Source organism: Salvelinus namaycush, chromosome 4 (assembly GCF_016432855.1).
Source record: "Salvelinus namaycush isolate Seneca chromosome 4, SaNama_1.0, whole genome shotgun sequence".
Taxonomy (NCBI): Eukaryota; Metazoa; Chordata; class Actinopteri; order Salmoniformes; family Salmonidae; genus Salvelinus; species Salvelinus namaycush.
Window position 1 is genome coordinate 52,779,625 of NC_052310.1, and position 13,724 is coordinate 52,793,348.

General features: G+C 41.6%; 1 long non-coding RNA gene across 1 annotated transcript in view; it reads right to left on the reverse strand.

The window, feature by feature from the left end:
• Window positions 1-7,143: 7,143 nt before the first annotated feature.
• Window positions 7,144-13,724, reverse strand: part of LOC120046608 — a 40,401-nt gene continuing 33,820 nt past the window's right edge. The window contains exon 3 of the long non-coding RNA XR_005476827.1: window positions 7,144-8,892. This is a non-coding gene — a long non-coding RNA (uncharacterized LOC120046608). The remainder of the gene's footprint in view (window positions 8,893-13,724) is intronic.

A 13,724-nucleotide genomic window follows, 5' to 3' on the forward strand; every position in this document is an offset into this window, starting at 1 on the left:
CAATGCAAATAGTCTGGGTAGCCATTTGATTAGGTGTTCAGGAGTCTTATGGCTTGGGGGTAGAAGCTGTTAAGAAGCCTTTTGGACCTAGACTTGGCGGTCCGGTACCGCTTGCCGTGCGGTAGCAGAGAGAACAGTCTATGACTAGGGTGGCTGGAGTCTTTGACAATTTTTAGGGCCTTCCTCTGACACCGCCTGATATAGAGGTCCTGGATGGCAGGAAGCTTGGCCCCAGTGATGTACTGGGCCGTACGCACTACCCTCTATAGTGAATTGCGGTTGGAGGCTGAGCAGTTGCCATACCAGGAAGTGATGCAACCAGTCAGGATGCTCTCGATGGTGCAGCTGTCTTTTTGAGGATCTGAGGACCATTGACAAATCTTTTCAGTCTCCTTAGGGGGAATAGGCTTTGTCGATGCCCTCTTCTCAACCGTCTTGGTGTGTTTGGACCATGATAGTTTGTTGGTGATGTGGACACTAAGGAACTTGAAGCTCTCAACCTGCTCCACTACAGCACTGTTGATGAGAATGGAGGCGTGCTCGGTCCTCATTTTCCTGTAGTCCACAATCATCTCCTTTGTCTTGATCACGTTGAGGGAGAGGTTGTTGTCCTGGCACCACACGACCAGGTCTCTGACCTCCTCCCTATAGGCCTGGCCATGCAGTCATGATTGAACAGGGAGTACAGGAGGGGACTGAGCATGCACCCCTGAGGGGCCCCCATGTTGAGGATCAGCATGGCGGATGTGTTGTTATCCACCCTTACTACCTGGGGGGTGGCCCGTCAGGAAGTCCAGGATACAGTTGCAGAGGGAGGTGTTCAATCCCAGGATCCTTAACTTAGTGATGAGCTTTGAGGGCACTATACTGTGGAACGCTGAGCTGTAGTCAATGAATAGCATTTTCACATAGGTATTCCTTTTGTCCTGGTGGGAAAGAGCAGTGGGGAGTGCAATAGGTATTGCATCATCTGTGGATCTGTTGGGGCGGTATGCAAATTGGAGTGGGTCTAGGGTTTCTGGGATAATGGTGTTGATGTGAGCAATGACCAGCCTTTCAATGCACTTCATGGCTACAGACATGAGTGCTACAGGTCGGTAGAAATTTAGGCAGGTTACCTTAGTGCTCTTGGGCACAGGGACTATGGTGGTCTGCTTGAAACATGTTGGTATTACAGACTCAGTCAGGGACAGGTTGAAAATGTCAGTGAAGAAACTTGCCAGTTGGTCAGCGCATGCTCGAAGTACACGTCCTGGTAATCCGTCTGGCCCTGCGGCCTTGTGAATGTTGACCTGTTTAAAGGTCTTACTCTCGTCGGCTACGGAAAGCGAGGTCACATAGTCGTCCGGAACAGCTAATGCTCTCATGCATGTTTCAGAGTGTCTCAAAGTGAGTATAGAAGTAATTTAGCTCGTCTGGTAGGCTCGTGTCACTGGGCAGCTCGTGGCTGTGCTTCCCTTTGTAGTCTGTTGTAGTTTGCAAGCCTTGCCACATCCGACGAGTGTTAGAGCCGATGTAGTATGATTCAATCTTAGTCCTGTATTGACGCTTTGCCTGTTTGATGGTTCGTCTGAGGGCATAGCGGGATTTATTATAAGCTTCCGGGTTAGAATCCCGCTCCTTGAAAGTGGCCGCTCTACCCTTTAGCTCAGTGCGGATGTGTTCTGTAATCCATTGCTTCTGGTTGGGGTATGTACGTACAGTCACTGTGGGGATGACGTCATTGATGCACTTATTGATGAAGCCCGTGACTGATGTGGTGTACATCTCAGATGCTATCGGAAGAATCCCGGAACATATTCCAGTCTATGTTAGCAAAACGGGCCTGTAGCTTAGCATCTGCTGACCACTTTTTCATTGACTGAGTCACTGGTGCTTCCTGCTTTAGTTTTTTCTTGTAAGCAGGAATCAGGAGGATAGAATTATGGTCAGATTTGCCAAATGGAGGGCGAGGGAGAGCTTTGTGAGAGCTCTGTGTGTGGAGTAAAGGTGGTCTAGAGTTTTTTCCCTCTGGTTGCACATTTAACATGCTGGTAGAAATTAGGTAAAACAATTTAAGTTTTCCTGTATTAAAGTCCCCGGCCACTAGGAGTGCCGCCTCTGGATGAACGTTTTCCTGTTTGCTTATGGCCGTATACAGCTCATTGAGTGTGGTCTTAGTGCCAGCATCGGTTTGTGGTGGTAAATAGACAGCTACGAAGAATATAGATGAAAACTCTCTTGGTAAATAGTGTGGTCTACAGCTTATCATGAGATACTCTACCTCAGGCGAGGAAAACCTCAAGACTTCCTTAGATTTCGTGCACCAGCTGTTGTTTACAAATATACATAGACCGTCACCCCTTGTCTTACCAGAGGCGCCTGTTCTATCCTGCCGAAAAAGTGTAAAACCTGCCAGCTGTATGTTATTCATGTCGTTGTTCAGCCATGAGTCAAGATATTACACTTTTTAATGTCCCGTTGGTAGGATATACGTGCTCGTAGCTCATCTATTTTATTATGTGATTGTACATTGGCTAATAGGACCGATGGTAAAGGCAGATTACCCACCGCTGTCGGATCCTTACAGCCTCACACCTCTAACCACAGAAAGCCTCTCCTGCCCCAAGGCTCTAAGTCATCAGTCTTAGAGCCCTCAGTACTTTGCTGAGATATTAGTCACTAAACATGGTGCCTCACTCTCTCAACACATAACCCTCCCGTCAGGGAGCTCTCACGTGAACATCCTGCTTCAAATAAAGAGATGGAATGATGACTAATGTCTAGTTTGGGATTTGAATGCTTTGCTGTGATAAGATGAATGTTTCAGTTTGTTTGACAAAGACATTTGGAATGCTTCTCATTAATCTTCCAATTCAGCACCTTATCTGATATCCTTGTATTGTATTTGTTTCCCAATGGAAAGTCTCTCAGAACACTATGCTTTTGTCATTGTGAGTTATTTTTGCTGTGGTGAGTCATCTTACCTGTCAGTCTTCTCATCTGTGATTGGCTGGGCTATTTCAATGCAGGTATATAATGAGAGTTGGTCAGATCCTGTGGTAGTTAGTTTCTGTAGCTGAGCTCAGGGATGAAAGTCTACCATCTCAATCTCATATATCTGCTTTCTGTTTTCTTATAAATTCAAACATATTTATGATGTGAATTAGTCCTTCTGTAATATTTCATTTTGTCAGTTTTGTTGAAACTGTATTTCTTTAAATTCATAGTTAATTTCCTAACACAAGACTTTATTTGTTACATGAGTTTCTTTTGTTACATGACTCTGCATTTTTCCCTGTGAGTGCACAATCAAAATGACTGCCGTCTGAACAGGAAAGAGTCCTCCCATAAGTCAACAGGCCCTGTCACTGAGACTAGTTGACTGAGGTTGTGTGCCTCCTCTCCTCTCAGCAACACAGAGCTTCTCCTTTTAACCAGAGAGAACATGTAACTAACCTTCCATATGCTGTTTGAAGAATATTAGACTGTTCTAAGAATTATTGAATTAGATATGTCTGATTTACCTGTGCATCTAATTCAAAATGTCGTGATTGTAGTACATATGCTCCTGTGGATGGTGTAATTAATGGACTGTAATCCATGCAAACAGCAATGTCATACTGGTGGACATTTAAAGTTCCAGTGGTTACAAACTTCTGCTTTTTTGTTTCATTTTAGGATTACAATACACTGCTTATTTTTAAATCCAATGCGAGTGAGAATCTACTTAGATTCCATCAACTGTTCCTTGTATTCTAACAAGCAAGAAACAAAAACAAAACTACAGTAGATGCCTCCTCAGGTGTTGCTCAGCCACAAAGTGAAAGAGTTGGTGTGGTGTTGGTTGACTGGTAATGAGGGATCATGCTGTCTTCCATGCTGGGGTAAGAGACAGACAGCCAGGAGCTCCACTCTGCTATCTGCTATCTGATCTCACCAACATGTCTTCCAACAGCCGAGGAGCACTTTGGCAAAACAAAAGAGTCTAGTCAGCATCTCATTCCTCCCCCCAGTTACCCGCACCTTGAATCTGACTATCACAACCCAGTCCTGACAACCCAACCCTGTTCAAAGTCACATCCCTGAAATGTGACTAGACTATCTAACAATTTATCCAAACAAGGAAACCACTGCCAGAGTTCTTATCAAGTTGAACTCCCCAGACACCTGTATGAGACTATGTTCTCCTGACACTCAGCATGGTTCAAATCAGATTTTTAATCAGTGTTTGATCCCAAGTTCAATGTTAAAGCCTCTTTGTTATATACCTCACTGGCAAAGCACTTGTTGTCAAGCAGAAGTAATCAGTGGGTAACATGTGTTACCACCCAGAGTTCTAATGGTGGACTAATGCTGAGTTAGTTAGTGGTTGTGGGGAAGAGGTCATGGCTGCGTTCACTGCTATGGAGTTGTCCTAGGCAAGCAGGAACCAAACAGTTTTGAACAGACTAATATTATCACATTGGGTATATAGTATCTATTGCAGGGATATAAGCTTGGGGTCCGAGAAGGATCATCATTGTATTGGTACAGTGCTGAGAATAAAGGATATGAGTATATGTCATCAGTTGTCAAACAGTTCTGTTAGCATCTTCTTTTTATTTCAGTTCCTGACAATTCCACCTTAAGTTCTAATTTTGTATTACACAAAAAAATTATACTTGTGAAAGAGAAGCCCTTTTTACATGTGGTAGAAAACGCACATTTGGGGAGAGATTACAGTGTTAAGGGCCAGTGTTGGAGGGGTACAGGGGTGAAGGGGAGTTGTTGAAGTAACACTGAATTATGTACAAGAGGCTATGCTGCACTGGGTAATAGTGAGGCTAAACAGGCCTATGAGTGAATATAGACTACATTCTGTAACAGACTATTAGCAGGTTTCTACATAATAGGATAACTGTTGATTAGGGTGTGGGGGACTGTGTCATAAGGTTATGATAAGGGGATGAATGAAGGGTCAGTGTGGTTAATGGGTGCTGACTGGAAGTAAATGAAGTAACTGGCTATACAGAACAAATGGTTCAATAAGGAACATTATAGCTGAGCAGCAATTGATAGCCCAGATAGCAACAAGGCTGTGTTTATATTGCTGGACAGAGCAGTAAACCGGGGGAGTGAGCTACCGACTGCTCAACATGTCTGGGCGTATCCCTGTCTGTACATTGTAGAGCTTGCACCCTGAGGCACTACTGAGCATGCTCACGAGTGTCAGACAGAAACTGTTCAGACGCTCACTCTATCTGCCTGCCACTGTAACTGTAGCCAGTTCGGACATGAAGGAACAAAAGGCAGACGGGCCGTCTCAGAGTGATGACCTGGGGATATAGTTAGTATTTCAGCCAGGAATATAGTAACAAATTAAACGGATACAAAAAAAACACACAAGCACACACAGTAAACACTCAGTACATACATGCTCACGTAAATAAACAAGTTAAATGTGCTACTCCCCATTGCAACTGTACCATGTGTACCTTCAGACTAGCGCCCCTGAGTGAGCCCAAGTAAGGTGACAATAACATTGGCAGAAAAGGAGCTAGTATAACAGCCTGTGTCTCTGATTGCCATGAGTCACTCCAGCCTTTGTGTGGCGGCTTTCAGTAGCTTGTAAACAGATATTCATCCGACGTGCATCACGTGCGCCCTGGCTCCTGCAGGTCGGTGTGTGTCGCTCCAGACACATTCTCTGCTCTGTTGATCTTGACAGACTACTGTCGACAAGCATTCAACACAATAAAAGCAATTTTTTATTACATGTAATATTAGTTTGTTGATTTATACAAAAAGGTATGTGATGCAAATGAATGTAGCTAAGCAAGCAGGTAACTGATAGAAGTTGGTAATTTGGTGAGTGTCCATTGCAAGGAGAGGTGCAAGGAGGGGTAGAAACTAAGCTGTACAGAAATCTCAGAGACATACAGTACATCACCATGTAAGTAACACAACTTCCTGTATTTTCGCTGAGTCACCAGAGTTGTTAGAGGGATCACAGAAAGATGTAATCATGTAAAAAGAAAACAGTGTTATGCCAAAGATACATTGTCTTGACAACTGGCATTGTCTTCATCATCTTGACGATAAAGTATAATGAGAGTAACAAAATACAGTCACAAATTCATTTGAATCCCCTATTATACAGCAACACTAATAATCTAATACCATATTCAAGAAACATGAGAAACATTCATTTAAAAAGCTGTGTAGAAGCATCTCAATTGAATCAAAATGAACACGTACTGAATAAGGCAACCACACAGTAGTTTATTGGGCAATTGTGCTTGTTCATCACCCTCTGTGACGTTATGTGGAGCCAGGTGTATCCAGGGTATGTTCTGTCTAAAAGTTCACTGATTGATTCATATTCTGAGGCCTGACCAATGACAACACCCAAAATCCTACGTGGTAATGTTGTATTGCCTGACCCGATAAACCAGTTTTGATTCAATTCTGGACTTTGGCCATAAACATTGAAACATGTCATGACACAAATTAGCCATAAAACAGTCCTAATAAGAATTAACTGGGGCTATAAAACATCAGTTATACCTGGTGATAGCTGTGGGTCTATTGTATAAGGCTGTCTTCAGCGTCATATCATAGACAAACTGTATAGGAGTCGGGCATTACCAGGTGCCCGATAAGACACTCTACTCTGCTGTACTGGAGATAACCCATTTATAGCCTGGGATAGATAGATAACTGCTTACCCCACATTATACTAGAGCCAGCTGTGGCTATCCCTACCTCACCCAGTCACAACCTTGGTCATGACCCAATCTCACCCCCTGGGGAACCCCTGTCCATGACCTCAACTACCCTTGTCTACCACTGTCAGATTCACTTTTAACACCCTATCCAATTCACCCTGAATCAGACTAACCCTTTTCATGACTTAACGACACATTTTGTGACCCCAGATACCCCCAGTTGCTGACCTTCATGACCTCAAACACCCCAGTGTGCAGCTTGTGACAGAAAATGACAGTATCTTCATTGGAAGAGTGTTTATTTTGAGTAATTTGAGTGGACATGGAATCACTAATCATTCTGTTTCAAAGACTTCAAAGGACTTCAGAACTGAGCTCAAAGTTAAGAGTGATTCCCTGTCAACTACAGAAGACTTTAGCCTTTAGACACTATTCATGAGAAAAATGTATTTGCCCTTTTGGCACTTCAGGGGGAATTTATGCTTCTTCCAATTATTTAAAACATTTATATTTGTCCATATAAAACAAAAAACTCAAGTCAGACAACATTCTTAGTTTCAAATCATTTATTGTTGTCATGTGAAAGGTACAGAACCATTTTGAGATATCAAGGACTAAACTTCAACAAATCGCCCTCAACAACCGAGGAATCACAACTGCAATTAGGAAAACCCAGCAGAGCTTAGCATGATCTCCTGTCTCCAGCTATTCCCCTCTCTCTCTTGAGAAGTCATTAACAGGCAGCCTCGTAGTATTTGAGCCTCAGGCAATGCCTTTCAAAGACAAAAGTCTGCAAAGAGGCTCTCTTTATAACACAAAAACAGCTTTAGAGCCATTTAACAGATCCATGTCATCACTTGGGTGCTATGAGGTGCTTTGTCCAAAAACTCCCTCCTGCTTTAACAGTAGAGTAATTGTTTGCCAGGTGTTCTAGCGGGAGGAAATATAAACAGAATACAGCTAATTGACGGGGTCCCCTGAGTGTCAGGAAAGGACAAGTTATGAAGAGCCACATGACACGATCACACAGGAAATAACAAAAAAACACCAACCTGTAAAAAATATAAGGCAATGTTTATATGACCCCCTTTCAAACAGCCCCTTATTTATCACTTATTTGCAGGTATACCGCTATTATACCACAGGAGGTTGGTGGCACCTTAATTGGGGAGGACGGGCTTGTGGTAATGGCAGAAGCGGAATTAGTGGAATGGTGTCAAATACATCAAACACGTGGTTTCCATGTGTTTGATGCCACTCACTCCCTTCCAGCCATTATTATGAGCTGTCCTCCCCTCAGCAGCCTCCACTGTATTATACATATCAGTGGGTAACTGGCAAATTGGGAGGGTCGGGGGATGTTCTTAAACCATGGGGGCTGTTTGCATTTCAAATTAGGGAGGTGTTAAACAATAGAAGTGTTGATGAATTTACTTACAAAAAAGCAGGGAACCATTCACACATACCCAATACCTGTATTTCGGTTACAGGGTCTGTCTTATTTAACTAGGCAGGTCAGTTAAGAACAAATTCCTATTTACAATGACAGCCTAGGAACTGCCTTGTTCAGGGGCAGACTGACAGATTTTTACCTTGTCAGCTCGGGGATTCGATCTAGCAACCTTTCGGTTACTGGCCCAACGCTCTAACCACTAGGCTACCTGCCACCCCATAACTAGGTCTTTAGGTGGATTTTAATTGACCATGTTTTTTTACACCCTATCCCTTTCAGATCTATGAAAAAGCTGGCATGGTACATTTTGGGGATTTTGGTCTATGTATGGAAAGGATATATACAGTCCATCATATTACATATAGGATAAAGGCAATAGTACCGTAAACCAGGGAATACATTAAAAAAAGTGTTTAAAAAATATAGAATTTAGGTATTTGATTTCAATGCTTTGGGGTCCTCTGAGTGGATCCTTTCAATCAAATGTTTTTCTAAACCAAAATGCACTTGTCAATTAATGATATCATATCCTTGTGATACCCAGGCATGATCTTTTTTATAATGCCTGAAAAGTGAAATGTACATACAGCAATACATACTATAGTTCAAACTAAATTATTGTGTTCCCACCTGCCAAGGTACAGTACGAGACAGGCTGAGCCGGTGGGATCTAACTAAGAAGTCTTGCTTCTGTCTCAGTGTCCTCACAAGATCATTTCAAACAGGGTAGTTCATCTCATCCATCTCAATCTAAAGTGGAAGAGAGAAATAAGGGTAAATAAATAGATGATAGACACATTGTATCCAGGGGCAGATAAATACTGTAAACAGAAACTCAAACCGTTGATATCATTATCCTATAAAAAGGCTTTGTGGTGTTTATATGATGCAATAATATGATGTGTTATTATTCATGTGTAACATGTTTTGATCTAGCTTCACTCAAGTTGGTACTTATGTCCCACTCTCTACTTATATTGCCATTACAAAACAACAATATTTATATAACTAAATCAATCCTTACATTTAGCAGAAAATAATGTATATAATTCTCGTAGATTCTAAACAATATTATTTGCATTACACCATTGAAAACAAAAAATCCAAGTTTATGTGTCATGTATTTTACTGCTTCTGACTTGCTCATACACCACAGGGTGTTATTTGTTACTCCCAAGCACCACCTACTATCACCATGCTCTTATTAGCTATTGACAGAAAGTTGTCTGAAAACCCACATCCTCAGTGAAGTATTGTAAACGCGTGTAAACAGAGACTTGAGCAAAACCTCAGATTAGACGGAAAGCACAACCTTTCATAAAATATAAAAAGAAGCTTGAAGCTTAATCTAAATTTCTTATTTATCTTTTCAAATAACATAATTGTATTGCTGAACAGGACAATACATCCTTTCCATGGCAATTGGGTTTGTATTTTGATTTAATGTCAGTTTTCTTCTCACTGTATGGGAAAATGTTTACAAAGGGAATACAAGGGAATTCAAGCTATGATTTCAAGTAAAAAGAAAACACCTGGATTTCCATCCTAAAGAGAATCTCCTGTTGGTTTAAAATGTACTTTGACTTTGTTTGACACACTGGTCAGAGGAGCTGTGGTTGGCTGCTCTGGTTTTAACTGGACTGTGAGGGTTGACCGTGACTAAACAGATAAAAAGCAGAGAGGTTGTTGGCAGGAAGGCCCTGTCTATGAGGATGAAACCTGAGATGGCTATTCACTGTGCCACAAACACTGGTGGGCCACCACACTCTGCTCAGAGACCTAAGACATTTTGGGTTTGTTTCACAGTCATAGATTGGATTTTCCCCCCCTAATTTAGTAGATTGAGGACTAGTCAGTGAGTTGGAGTGTATTTAAATCATGTTCATGCAACCACATTTCAGTGGTCTGGATTGAAGTGCAATTTAGTTAAGACACAGGCTTATCTATGTCCGTGAAACCGTCCCTTCAAGTTTGAGTGAAATACACAACTGCTTTACATTTTAGATGAGCAGTTTTGCAACTCATGTGATCTATTCCTTACTGCGCTAATCTTACACAGAAATACATTAGCATTCGTGTTGCTGTGTCCTGTGTTCATCACAAAGCATCCAGAAAGATGCTGCAGCACACAATAATAATGTCAAGTCCAAGATAGACACGCTTAAAATGGCCGGCCCAAAGTGAAAAATAGCATCATTACTTAGTGTGTGTCATAGACAGAAAGTAGTCCCATTCACTGCCACGTAACCCCAACTGACGATAGGCTCTCCTACACAGGACACATTTATCAGGGCACCTAAACACATCGCAGGTGGACGTTATGATTAAAGAGGCCTTAAAAAGTCAACAATAAATTAAAAACCTCCATTTATAACCCAATATGTCGCTATGCACTGCAAAAATTAGAACATAGAGATTTAGAGTTTTAAACGTGTTTTCAGTGTGCTGTTTATCATCCTGCCATGGAAAGAGGAATTTGTATACTTTAAAATGGATGTCAGAGACATTTTCCACAACAAGGGCAGTCATTCATCATGACCACATTCCTCAGGACAGAGAAAGTGTCATGAATTATTTATTGTACAGACACTATATCACAAAGATTGATTAACGACTAGAGAGCTTTGTCGTCCTGCTTGATACAATGCATCTCATAATTTAGCATGTTAGAGACCTACTTTTCACACTGATGTATTAACTGGTTCAGGATTGAAGGTGACGACAAGATTCTCTGCACTGAATTAAGTCATTAGAACTGCTGCCTTTCATAGAAACCCCCCTTTCAACAACACCTCCTCCAAACCTCCTCCACACTGGTTATTAAAGCATCTGCATGCTTCCCATGCTTCTGAAACAGTTCGGAACAGTTTGTGCATATATTCTGACAACATTTTGTGAAGATTTTGTTAGGTTTGGTCTTCGCCAAGGGTTTTTCCAGTTGTTTGTGCATACAAACAAAATTCGAGGCAAGCCAAAGTCAGTAGCCGAAGTCTACACCCCTTCGTCGATGATTGGTCAACAGTAGCGATTCTTCAATTAAGTGTTTGTTGTCATTCAAAGAGAGACAAATTGTTTTCATGCGAAATGTTTCACTTCCGAAATTAGTTAATTGCAAAATTGCACAACTCAGATCTCTTCGTCAAAAATCGAAATTAATGACCGATTGTTTGAGTTATCTTACATTAATTTTGACTATTTTGAAGAAGTGGATACTGGTGTATTCAAGTGAATGTCTTTTAAGGGAGTATGCTAGCATACTCGCTCGGTGCACCTATGTTCAGCTAGGCGCCAGCTCAACCAAAACATGCGGAAGGCTTTAACACAGGGGCCCCCCTGGGTTGTGTCCTCAACCCTCTACTGTACTCCCTGTCACCCACGACTGCGTGGCTTTGCACGACACCAACTCCATCATCAAGTTTGTTGACGACACCACGGTTGTAGGCCTGATAACCAACAACAACAAGTCAGCCTATAGGGAGGAGGTAAATTAACTGGCATTGTGGTGCCAGGACAACAACTTCTCCCTCAATGTCAGCTAAACAAAGGAGTTGATTGTTGACTTCATAAAGCAGAGGAGGGAACATGCCCCAATCCACATCAATGGGACTGCAGTAGAGCGAGTCAGCAGTTTTAAGTTCCTCGGCGTTCACATCATCAGGGTATTGTCATGGACCAACAACACCACCACTCTTGTCAAGAGGGCGCAAAAGCGTCATGTGTGCTAAGGTGCAGAGAGTCAGTGCAGGTGGTCAGTCCAGTTAAAGTGCTCAGCAGTCTGATGGCTTGTATATAGAAACTATCTTTGAGCCTGTTGGTATCAGATACTGTCTGCCCGACGGTAAGGGAGTGAACAGCTTATGGCTGTGGTGTGTGGGGTCCTTGATGATACTGCTGGCCTTCCTCAGGCACCGTTTTGAGAAGATGTCCTGGATGGGTGGAAGCACGGTCCCAGTGATGTACTGAGCCGTCTTCACCAGAATGTCAAGAGTGTGCAAAGCTGCCATCAAGGCAATGGGTGGCTACTTTGCAGAATCTAAAATCTAAAATATTTTTATTTGTTTAACACTTTTTTGGTTTCTACATGATTCCATCTGTGTTATTTCATAGTTTTGATGTCTTCACTATTATTCTGCAATGCAAAAAATAGTAAAAATAAAGAAAAACCCTTGAATGAGAAGGTGTGTCCAAACTTTTGACTGGTACACACACACACACACACAAATATAAATTCATACTACACACACATCACAACTGCTGCTACCAGACTCTTATTATTATTGCTAAATACTGCACAATTTAAACACTTGCACCCCAATCCCCCTTTCACCAAAACATGTATAAATATTGGATTATAAATTGTGCCTTCCTGTATTATACTTATGCTACAATGTTGATTTCTATTCTACTGAGCCATTTACTTTATGTTTGTATTCTTATCTTTTATTATTTCTTATTGTTGTTGCATTGTGGAGAAGGAACCTGCAAGTGAGCATTTAGTTGGACGCCGTATATAATATATATATCCCATACGACTAACAAAATGTGAAACTTCATAAAAATCTACTAGAGGAAAATATTCATATATAATATAAAATATGAATAACCTTAAAAATACATTATCAGATATTCTCTAAATAAATAATTACTATACCACACAATTGATCCAATTTCTAAACACACGTTGTTGTATGAAAGACCAGCGAAGGGAGAGAGAGAGAGAGACAGAGAAAGAGAGCAGATGGTAAAAAAAAAGGTTTAAGGTGATTCACTCATCTTTTGTTTCGCTATCTTTGATCAAATGAAGAGAAACCCACCCACGACAATAAAAGCAAACCACACTTTGCACGCTCCCTCTCTTCATCAAAAACACAGTGTTTTTATCTAAAGCATCCCCCATTACAACAAAAAAAGTGTGCATTATTTAAATTGTTCTAAGAACCACCAGTTAAGCTTCCAGAAAAGATGCACCACAAAAAAAGGTGATTTGCATGCACTCACACACGCTTGTCATAATAAGCCATGAAAAACAACCAGTCTAACAGCAGTGTTTTACTGCCTGAAATGCACATTTTCTCAGGCCGATTTCTGCCCAATGACCATTTTATGGCTTTGAATGCAGTCACAGTACATTGACTAGGAACTGTTGTGACCCTGTTTCCAAAACAGAACACATATAGCAGATTCACTCTACAGTATAACAAGGTCACTAACAAGGTCACTGTCCCATCTTTGAAGCGTACACTCTCTCTCTGTCTTGTTATTTAGCCTAACAGACAGATGTGGTGAGTGAGACAACGTATAGGAGCACAGCATTGACACCAGCACCCAGGCTAAGAGATCATGGCAGCCAGTACTTTGTTCACTCTGCTATGGATGACAGCTATTGATCATCCATGGCTACTTAATGGATAAGCTCCACTTAAGTGAATTAATCTCAAACAGAAAGAGGGGAAAAACCCAGACATGCTTCCATCCATTATGTGGTTGGGATGGTTTGCGGGGTGATTAGTAAATGTCTCCTGTACGTTGTCTGAACGATTCACACATGCGGCAGGCCAACTCAGCGTGGCTTTGTGGGGGCA